Genomic DNA, 10,592 nt, shown 5'->3' on the forward strand with positions numbered 1-10,592 from the left:
CTCCAGGGGCCGGGCGAGTCACTTCAGAGGCAGGGCGAGTCTCTCCAGGGGACGGGCGAGTCTCTCCAGGGGACAGGCGAGTCTCTCCAGAGGCCGGGCGAGTCTCTCCAGTGGCCGGGCGAGTCTGTACAGAGGCTGAGCGAGTCTCTCCAGAGGCCGGGCGAGTCTCTGCAGAGGGCGGGTGAGTATAAAAAGAGGCCGGGCGAGTCTCTAAAGAGGCCAAGTGAGTCTCTACAGAGGCCGGGCAAGTCTCTCCATAGGCTGGGCGAGTCTCTCCAGGGGCCGGGCAAGTCTCTCCAGAGGCTGGGCGAGTCTCTCCAGGGGCCAGTCGAGTCTCTCCAGGGGCCGGGCTAGCCTCTCCAAAGGCCGGGCGAGTCTTTCCAGAGGCAGAGCGAGTCTCTCCAGAGGCCGAGAGAGTCTTCCCAGAGGCCAGGCGAGTCTCTCCAGAGGCCAGGCGAGTCTTTCCAGGGGTCGGGCGAGTCTCTCCATAGGCAGGGCGAGTCTCTCCAGGGGCCGGGCGAGTCACTTTAGAGGCCGGGCGAGTCTTCCCAGGGGCCGGGCGAGTCTCTCCAGGGGCTGGGCGAGTCTCTCTAGAGGCAGGGCGAATCTCTCCAGGAGCCGGGCTAATCTCTCCAGAGGCCGGGTGAATCTCTATAGAGGCCAGGCGAGTCTCTCCAGAGGCCGGGCGAATCTCTACAGAGGTCGGGTGAGTCTCCCCAGTGGCCAGGCGAGTCTTTCCAGAGGCCGGGCGAGTCTCCCCAGGGGCCGGGCGAGTCTCTCCAGAGGCAGGGCAAGTCTCTCTAGGGGCCGGGCGAGTCTCTCCAGAGGCAGGGCGAGTCTCTCCAGGGGCCGGGTGAGTCTCTCCAGGGGCCGGGCGAGTCTCTCCAGAGGCAGGGCGAGTCTCTCCAGGAGCCAGGCGACTCTCCTGAGGCCGGGCGAATCTCTATAGAGGCCGGGCGAGTCTCTCCAGAGGCCGGGCGAATCTCTCCAGAGGCCGGACGAGTCTCTCCAGAGGCTGGGCGAGTATCCCCAGTGGCCGGGCAAAACTCCCCAGTGGCCGGTCGAGTCTTTCCAGAGGCCAGGCGAGTCTCTCCAGAGACCGGGCGAGTCTCTCCAGAGGCCAGGCGAGTCTCTGCAGAGGGCGGGTGAGTATAAAAAGAGGCCGGGCGAGTCTCTAAAGAGGCCAAGTGAGTCTCTACAGAGGCCGGGCAAGTCTCTCCATAGGCTGGGCGAGTCTCTCCAGGGGCCGGGCAAGTCTCTCCAGAGGCTGGGCGAGTCTCTCCAGGGGCCAGTCGAGTCTCTCCAGGGGCCGGGCTAGCCTCTCCAAAGGCCGGGCGAGTCTTTCCAGAGGCAGAGCGAGTCTCTCCAGAGGCCGAGAGAATCTTCCCAGAGGCCAGGCGAGTCATTCCAGGGGTCGGGCGAGTCTCTCCATAGGCAGGGCGAGTCTCTCCAGGGGCCGGGCGAGTCACTTTAGAGGCCGGGCGAGTCTTCCCAGGGGCCAGGCGAGTCTCTCCAGAGGTAGGGCGAGTCTCTCCAGGGGCCCTGCGAGTCTCTCCAGGGGCCGGGCGAGTCTCTCTAGAGGCAGGGCGAGTCTCTCCAGGAGCCGGGCTAATCTCTCCAGAGGCCGGGCGAATCTCTATAGAGGCCGGGCGAGTCTCTCCAGAGGCCGGGCGAATCTCTACAGAGGTCGGGTGAGTCTCCCCAGTGGCCAGGCAAGTCTTTCCAGAGGCCGGGCGAGTCTCCCCAGGGGCCGGGCGAGTCTCTCCAGAGGCAGGGCAAGTCTCTCTAGGGGCCGCGCGAATCTCTATAGAGGCCGGGCGAGTCTCTCCAGAGGCCGGGCGAATCTCTCCAGAGGCCGGACGAGTCTCTCCAGAGGCTGGGCGAGTATCCCCAGTGGCCTGGCAAAACTCCCCAGTGGCCGGTCGAGTCTTTCCAGAGGCCAGGCGAGTCTCTCCAGAGGCCGGGCGAGTCTCTCCAGAGGCCAGGCGAGTCTCTCCCCCAGGGACCTAAAGGTTGCTCTTTTGTTCCCTTTGCGCGCCTGCAGTTGGAAGGGGTAGCCCCATTGATATAGAATGTCCTTATCTCTCAGCGCCGTCAGTAGTGGTTTTAGTGCTCTTCTTTGTTGAAGTGTGCGGCGGGAAAGGTCTTGTAGGATGAGAATGGGGGACCCCTTGTAGTGTAGATTTCCAGCATCTCTAGCGCTTCTCATTATCTGTTCTTTCTCCTGGAAGAAGTGCACTCTGCACACTACATCTCGCGGCCTTGCGGGGTCTGCGGAGCGCGGGCCCAGAGTGCGGTGTATTCTGTCGATCTCTATGAGGTCTTCTGGTGGGCGTTTCAGTAAGTCGTTGAAGAATTTTTGTGCCCAGGTGGCAAGTTGGTTGTGCTCGACCCTTTCGTCTAGGCCTCTTATGCGCAAATTGTTCCGCCTATGGCGGTTTTCAAGGTCGTCTAAGTGAAGAAACAACTCCGAAATTTGGGCCGACTGTGCTTGGATGACCTTTCTGTGCGAGTCGACAGTGTCAATTAGCTTTTCCTGTATTTCCTCCACTTCCCCAAGGCGTTGACCTACGTGCAGGATGTCTTTTTGTAGACCTGTAATGTCTCTTTTGTGGGATTGTTCGAGCTTATATAGAGATTCGTCCAGATCTCTTTTGGTGGGGAGTGAACGCAGGTGTGCGCGCCAATCCCATTGCTCCTCTTCGCAATGTGAGTCTGGTGGAGGGTGCTGGCGTGGGCCCCTTGTGTTTGCCCCTGAGGGTGATGAATAGGGGGAGCATGGGGGGCTACAGGGCTCTTGAGATACTGCCAGTTCTTCTGTGTCCTTTGTGGGCCGCCCCTCCCCCGCTGCTGTTTGTGTGCCTGGTGGGGAGTGCTGCTGTCAGTAGGCAGTCTGCTCTCGGCTTGTTCTGTCTAATGCAGACAGTAATAGAGGAGTGCCGATAGCAGACTGACAACGGCCGCGGAGGAGGGAAGGGGAGTGCAGAGAACATGATCTCTGCAGCAAGGAGAGCATCGCTGAGGAGGAGCAGCTGCAGGGTGAGAGCCTTGTGTGTGTGTGTGTATATATGTGTGTGTGGTTTCTGCGAGTGGATTACGCAATTCCGACCCGCTAATTGGGGGGAATTGTGTAATCCAATGCATGCGATTGATCCGTGGATTACCGTTGATCAAGCGCATGCAGAACCCGTAATTCCTCTCCGGTCATGTGTGACCGGCCTAATGTTAGTTCGCTACTTTATCATGTGACCGGGGACCGCTCAACGAGGCCCCCGGTCACTGCTCCAAGCACGCAGCAACCATTGGTCGCTGGGAGCAAGGAGATTTAAAATTTCCTGGGCTCCCCAGCTCCTGCGAATGTGTCCGGCATTTTGCCGGCGGGCGCATACCCAGGAGCTGGCAGGATCCATGGAGGATAATCGCATCTGGATTCAAATGCGGAAGCCTCCGAGAAGATGTTTCATCTCCTCTCACCGATCGCTTCGGTGAGGGGAGATGAAACTGCCACTTTTTAAAGAACTTTTACGTGATCGCCATTATGCATTGGATAACGGCGATCACGTGACCAGTAACCGTATACCGCGGCTCCCCGTGACATCTCCAGGCTCTTGGCGACCTTTGGTAGCCAGCAGCAGGGAGATGTTACATTTATTGGGCAATCTTTCACTTTTGCGCAGAAGCTGGGGTAAGGTCCACGGATCAACATCCCACCAGGGAACAAATCCGGGACCTTGGGTACGTAATTTCATCCCCCTTACGGATACGATCCGTAAGGGGAGATGAAACTTTAACTTTTTAAACTTTAAACTTTTTTTTTTTTTTACTTTTTAACTTTATATGATCACCGTTATCCCAGTCATATCTCCCTGCACTCGGCTATCTGTGACAGCCGGGTGCAGGGAGATTTTGAATTTGCCGGGCTCGCCGGCTTCTGCGCATGCGCGCCACATTATTTAGATCCCACATTTTCAGGAATTAATGCAATTTAGATTAAAAAAAAAAAAAAAGTGTTCGGGTAATGTGCTATTCTAAAATTTTTTCCCCCAAAATCATTTTCATGTGCACTGACACCCCAAAATGGATACCCCTGTTTGTATTGTTTTCAGAAATGTACCCATTGTGGCCCTAATGTTATGTTAGTATGCACAGCATACTATTGTCCAAATTCGACGTACGTGTACACACGCGTACGTACATACACACGCGTACGTACATACATACACGTACGTACGCGTACATACATACATACACGTACGTACGCGTACATACATACACGCACGTACATACATAAACACATGTACATACGTACATACATACACGCACGTACATACACGCACGTACATACACGCACGTACATACATACACGCACGTACGTACATACATACACGCACGTACTTACATACATACATGCACGTACGTACATACATTGTGCATTTCGATCGCACAAAAAAATACGCAGCATACTATATTTTCTCGCACATTCTCAAAGGGAAAGAACGCATATTATACTAATTGTCTATTTCACTAGCTGAGATAATCGTTGCGTGTTATTTCTTTGTCTGTGCAAATATGCGTAAGCTCGTCGGAATCCAGCCTAAATGTAAAAATATATCTTTATAAGGCCATTTTCACACTGTTTTTCCTCTCACTACGGTTCCATGTGTTTTTGGCGCTGCACTCCCATGTGTATCCAACATGTCCAACATGTCGGGACTTCCTCTATATCAGTGATGGCGAACCTTTTAGAGACTGGGTACCCAAACTGCAACACAAAACCCACTTATTTATCGCAAAGTGCCAACGTGTCAGGGGCGGGGCTGATCAGGACGTATGATTTTACCCCGTCGTTCTAAAAAGGATAGGGCCTCTTTAACCCTCTGCAATCCAATTTTGGATTCGGGGTTGCCTAGGGGCTTTTCTTTTTCTGCCTTATACTATGGCGCCTTCTGCTGGCTAAAGTTAGGGCTCCTTCCCACGGAGGGATTTCCGCTGCGTAATACGCTGCGTAAGTCCGCTGCATTGCCCGCAGCTATTAGGTTCTATTGAACCTAATAGCTCAATGCTCACGGTGCGGAATTCCATCGCGGAATTCCGCACTGTGAAATCACCCGACCTCACCCGCGGTATGCTTTATTTGCCGCGGGTGTACGCGTGGCCGGCCTCCATTCTAGTCAATGGAAGCCGTCCGTCACGCTATCTTCCGCTGTAGCACAGCGGAAGATAGAGTAAAAAACGCTTCCCCGCCCACCGCCAGCCGCGTCATATGACCCAGTAGATTTTGGTAGGCCGCTGTCTCCCCCTTGTGTGCTGCATTAAAAATGCACTCAGCTAAAAATAAAAAAAGGTCCAGTTCTGTGGCTTCTCGGAGGAGATAGGGGTTCCCCCACCTCCCGTCTCCAAGCTGCAGTGGAGACTGACTAACATGGCTGCCGGTATTTATACTTCTAAATTGATGACATCACAATGCAGTGACATCAGCCTGCCAGACACCTGGCTCATTTGCATACAGTGTGTTGCAATAATAAAGTAATACAGTAACAAATATAAGTAAGGTAAAGGTATTGGGGCACAATCATTTGGCATAGTTTTGGCGCAGAGATTAGCGGTAGCTTGTGTGCTTGTCAAGAATCTGGCACTAGTTTTTGCTTAATGTTAAATATTCTTTAGGACTCCTTCACACGGGCGCAGCAATCTACAGCCGCAGTGAGGCTGAAAAAAACAAAAAAAACGCGTAATCATGCTATACTTCCGCCATGTATCACGTGATGCATGGCTTCAATTGACTGCAATGGACGCCGGCTGCGCGTTTTCCCGTGGCAATTAGAACATGGCACGATTTCTTTCATGATGTGTGAACATTTAAAGGCAGTAAGCTATTATTAGGTTCATGAAACGCGGCAGAAATCCATCCGTGGGCATTAGCCCTAAGTCAGTAGATCATGCCTTGACTCCTCTTTTAGCTCCATTGACTGACTTGCCAAAATATATATTCACCTCAATTCACAGCGCATCTATGCTACAAAATCAGCGTGTATACCAGAACTATCCCCCAAACTATAAAGCTAACGTCACACGGACGAGTGCGATATCGGGCCGTGAATCACTCCCTCGCCAACATGCAATTTCCCCGCGGATGTGAGGCATTTTTATCTCAAAACCGCCTCGCATCACTTCGGGTAAGTAGCCGTGCCGGAGGATAGCTAGGAAAGCTGCAAAACGAATTTCCATACATGAATTAGCCCTATTAACGCGTTTCCTGCGCTAGATGAGAATCACACACACACACCGCTTTTTATTGCGGTATACTGTTTCTATTGATTTGAATGCGATTACTCAGACGTGAGCTCGGAAGCGGTGATTTTTAAGCGCTATCTGTCCTGTATTTGCGTTTTCTAACGCACCTCCCCACCCATCACAATTGTGGGGTGCATTAAAACCGCTTTACCATGCATTCAAAAGTGCTGCTCAAAATTGAGGTAAAAAACCCACGATTTTAAGCTGTGTTTTCTGAACGCACGTCTTAGAGCAGCCTTAGGCCCCGTGCACACGGGCGGAAATTCCGCTGCCGGATTTCCTGCAGAATTTCCACCCATGGAAGCAGAAAAGAGAACGCAGCAGGTTCTATTTTACCGCGGATATCCGCAGCATAGAGCCTATTGTGCTCCGTGGTCGCGGATATACCCGCAGCCTATACGCAACTATATTGTAAAGAGAATTCTGAAGGCACCCATTGAAACAAATATGTTTGTGTGAAGCGGCCCTTACTGTACTTTTGTTAGCATGAATCAAGCACATTTGCAAGCGCAAAAAAACACGCAACCATGCCGCCATTTATTGAAATAGGCAATTAGTGTAATTAGAATAATACATGTTCTTCCCCTGCAGAAATGCACGAGAAAATAAAGGGGACTGCTTTTTTTTTGGACAAAATGCGCATGCAAAATACACTTATGTGAAGGAACTCGCTGCAATCAGCGGGTTCTACTGACGTGTATTTAGCATGTATATTTTTCATGCGTAATATGCTACGCAAATACATCTGTGTGAATCTGGCCGAAGAGCCCACGGTGGTATGCGTAAAACGCTGCGTCTCTGCGGTGAGAACACAATCGTGGACATGAGCCCTAAGGCTGGAGCTCTATGGAGTCTTTCGCCATGACATGGGTCATGTGACCAAAGATCGCTGTGCAGCCCTGTGAACTTGCATTCTCAAATATATCAATGGGGTCGCGCAAGTTCCCACAACCTATAGAGTGCTAAAACCTCACCGAGGTTGGATTTTTGCAATATATTGGTCGCAGCTACTTGTGAGTTGTATCGCAACTACATTGTCTTCAGTAAGGCCAGCTGCACACAACCGCTTCACATTCCGATTGCGGGATACCACAGCAGAATCTGGCCGTTACCCCAGCCGGCGACCCTGCGTTCCTGCAGATTCTGTAATGCAGATGACCGCGAGTGTAAAGGAAGTAGCAGTAGTATGTATCTTTCAATGCATGTGATTTGCTGCAGATCCTCCGTGTGGACGACGACTGCGGATTGAACAATAGGAAACCGGTGGTGTGAAGCCGGCCCGAGAGTGTGAGGTCGCAGGGCTATACAGCGATCTTGGTCACGTAGCACTAGTCTCATTGCATGACTACGACTCCGCCGTTCATGGGAGCTCAGTGCTTGACATGACAACTCCCTGCTGTTGGCGCGACCACCAGTCACCCTTAAAAGTCAACAGAAAGTTAAAAAATGGTAAAATGTAATCTTCGCTCATATTCGTGAGGGGAGATGCAATTACATACCTAAGGCCCCCGGATTTACCCTTGGACCGTGGACGTTTTTTATGATATTTTTTGGGGGGGGGGAATTGAATGACCCAAAAAGTACAATTCTGACATTTTGGCTTTTTTTCTGACAACATAAATGATGCAGATTTTTTGAGAGTTCAAATTGTTATGGACACGAAGATACCAAATAGATTTTAGATGTTCTTATTTCATCACCGGTGCTCAGGAAAGATGTTACAGTATTGGAGGGGGTTCAAAGAAGAGCGACTAAACTAATACAGGGGACTCAGGCTAGCTGTGGTCCAGTCGCAAGGGCTGTGAAAAACCCTGTGGTAGACCCGGAGAGCTTGCCTTAGCTTGCTCGATGGGCCTGCCTCGATCTGGGAGGTCGAGGAGGGTCAACCGTTGAGGGCTGCGGGGTAGTGTAGGGACAGTTAGTAAAACAGACAGTTTCATTACTGCTAACCGTCATCAGAATATGCAGCATTATAGAAACACACGCTCATAACCTCAGGACACATTTTACCTGCACATAACCCTCAGGCGTCATTTGACGACACATTGCTCATTCTCGCCCCTGCCCTCTCCATCAAACTCGGAGAGATGGCGCTGATTTTGTACCTGAAACCACGTGATGTCGGACGTCCATGACTACAGCAACTCACGCAGGACCGTATGGAAAAAGACCATATTTGGACCACCCAATCCCATGCTTTGATTCCCAACCACGTATTGCTTCCTGCTGCCCATAAAGGGCAATTAACTCATCATGCTATATAAGATGCTATACGCCTACTAATAAACAGTCAGGAAGACTTTCTTCACTGACAGTCTTGTCTCCGTGTGATCTCTTACATTGTGCGCACAATCTCTGAACATAAATCTGGAAGGGTACAAACATTCCTATTGATTACGCCGTAGACCCCAAAATAAATCCACATCACTGAGAAGCTCCACTGAAATCAATGGAGGTGTTTTACAGTGTTTACCGTGGCTTTTCAAACGCCGAGCTAAACGCTGTAAAAACTGTCTGTGTGAGAGCGGCCCTAGTGACGAAGTCTGTTTGCTCCTTAACCCCTTAGTGACTTCCTGCCTAAGCGGCCTTTAATCTCCAGGGCCGTAAAAAGACACTTGCTCTGGGGATTAAAGCCCTGGGGCTGTGGACATGACAGCTCCCTGCTGTTGGCGCGACCACCAGTCACCCTTAAAAGTAAACAAAGTTAAAAAATGGTAAAATGTAATCTTCGCTCATATTCGTGAGGGGAGATGTAATTACATACCTAAGGCCCCCGGATTTACCCTTGGACCTCACCTCGGCTTCTGCGCACGCGCCCGTCGTCAACGTTGGCCGATGCAAGAGCCGCAGTTTGCCTGAGTAATTTAAGATATCCCTGCTCCTGGCTACCAAACATAGCCGAGAGCCTGGAGATTTCATGGTGGGCCGCAGTACATGGTCCCCAGTCACGTGATTGCTGTTAGCCAATGGATATCCATTCCGTAACGAATCCAATCCGTAAAGGAAGGTGACAATATTTCTATAGGCCTCCAGAGATGTCCCCCGGGATCCTTATCCTCGGTTGGATAGCGGCAATCATGTAAAAGTTAAGAAAAAGTTGAAGTTTAATCTCCCCTCTTAGATCGGTGAAACTTCTTACCGGAGGCCTCCGTATTTGAACCTCAATGTGATCCTCCTCCGTGGACCTTCTCCGGCTTCTGCGCATGAACCTGCCTTAAAATGCCAGAGACATGCGCAGCAGCTGGGGAGCCCGGTAAATTTTAAATCTCTATGCTCCCGGCTACCAAAGGTCACCGAGAGCCTGGAGCAGTGATCGGTGGTCTCGTTGAGCTGTCCCTGGTCACGTGATAAAAAGGTAGTGATCTACCGAAGGCCGGTCTCACACGACTGGATATGTTATACAGCCAGCCGCGGCGAAGGGAAGATCTGGAGCAGGTGAATTCCGATTTTGGTCTCCCGCACGAAAATGGAGCATGGTCCAGATTTTTTCATGCTCCATTTTAAAAAAAATCACTTATATAATTTATATATTTATATAATATATATATATTTATATATATATTTATATAATGGGCCTTTTTTGATATGTCATGGTGTATCACATTATAGGATGCCTATCATGTTATTACATGGGAAGGAGCTTTACATGTCAGCCGGGATAATAGGTGACGGCTAGCCCACCTCTCCCGCTGTGAACCCCCATACGTAATGTGCCGTGTCTGTGCCGGTCACATGACAGTGCCAGTCACGTGACCTCCTCACTGTCAATTCCATCTGCGGTGTCACATGACATTGCCAGTCATGTGACCGCTTGCTCCGCCCACTTTTCGGCATCATCACAGGTCCTCCAGCAGCGTTATTATGACGCGTGAGCCGGTGGCAATGCAGGGACGCACGCCAGGATGTATACTTCGCCCGATACAACGTGGCTCTTCCAGGTGATTGAATTGTATGTCTAGTAGTTTTATATTTAAGTTAGCTATCTATGAGTGGCAGGATATACTTGAAAAAGGCTTCCAACAGCCGAAACGCGTTGTATGTATATGCCGGGTCCCCTCAAAAAGGGACCTATTTGTGTTTGTTTAATAATAAAAACTATTTCCTGATATTGGATCGTGAGGAAGCAACTTTCGATTCTGGTGGAGGTAGTCTTCGGAGTTAACAATTGTTTAGAGCCATCTCGGACTCCTGAGGGGGGAGGCTGACACTCCCCTCTCCTAAGTGAGTATACATCATCTATCCTGTGTGTTCGCAGCGCAGCTTTATTGTGATCGTTACACGACTGGATATGTTATACA

The sequence above is a fragment of the Eleutherodactylus coqui genome, unplaced genomic scaffold (assembly GCF_035609145.1).
Source record: "Eleutherodactylus coqui strain aEleCoq1 unplaced genomic scaffold, aEleCoq1.hap1 HAP1_SCAFFOLD_41, whole genome shotgun sequence".
NCBI classification, from domain to species: domain Eukaryota; kingdom Metazoa; phylum Chordata; class Amphibia; order Anura; family Eleutherodactylidae; genus Eleutherodactylus; species Eleutherodactylus coqui.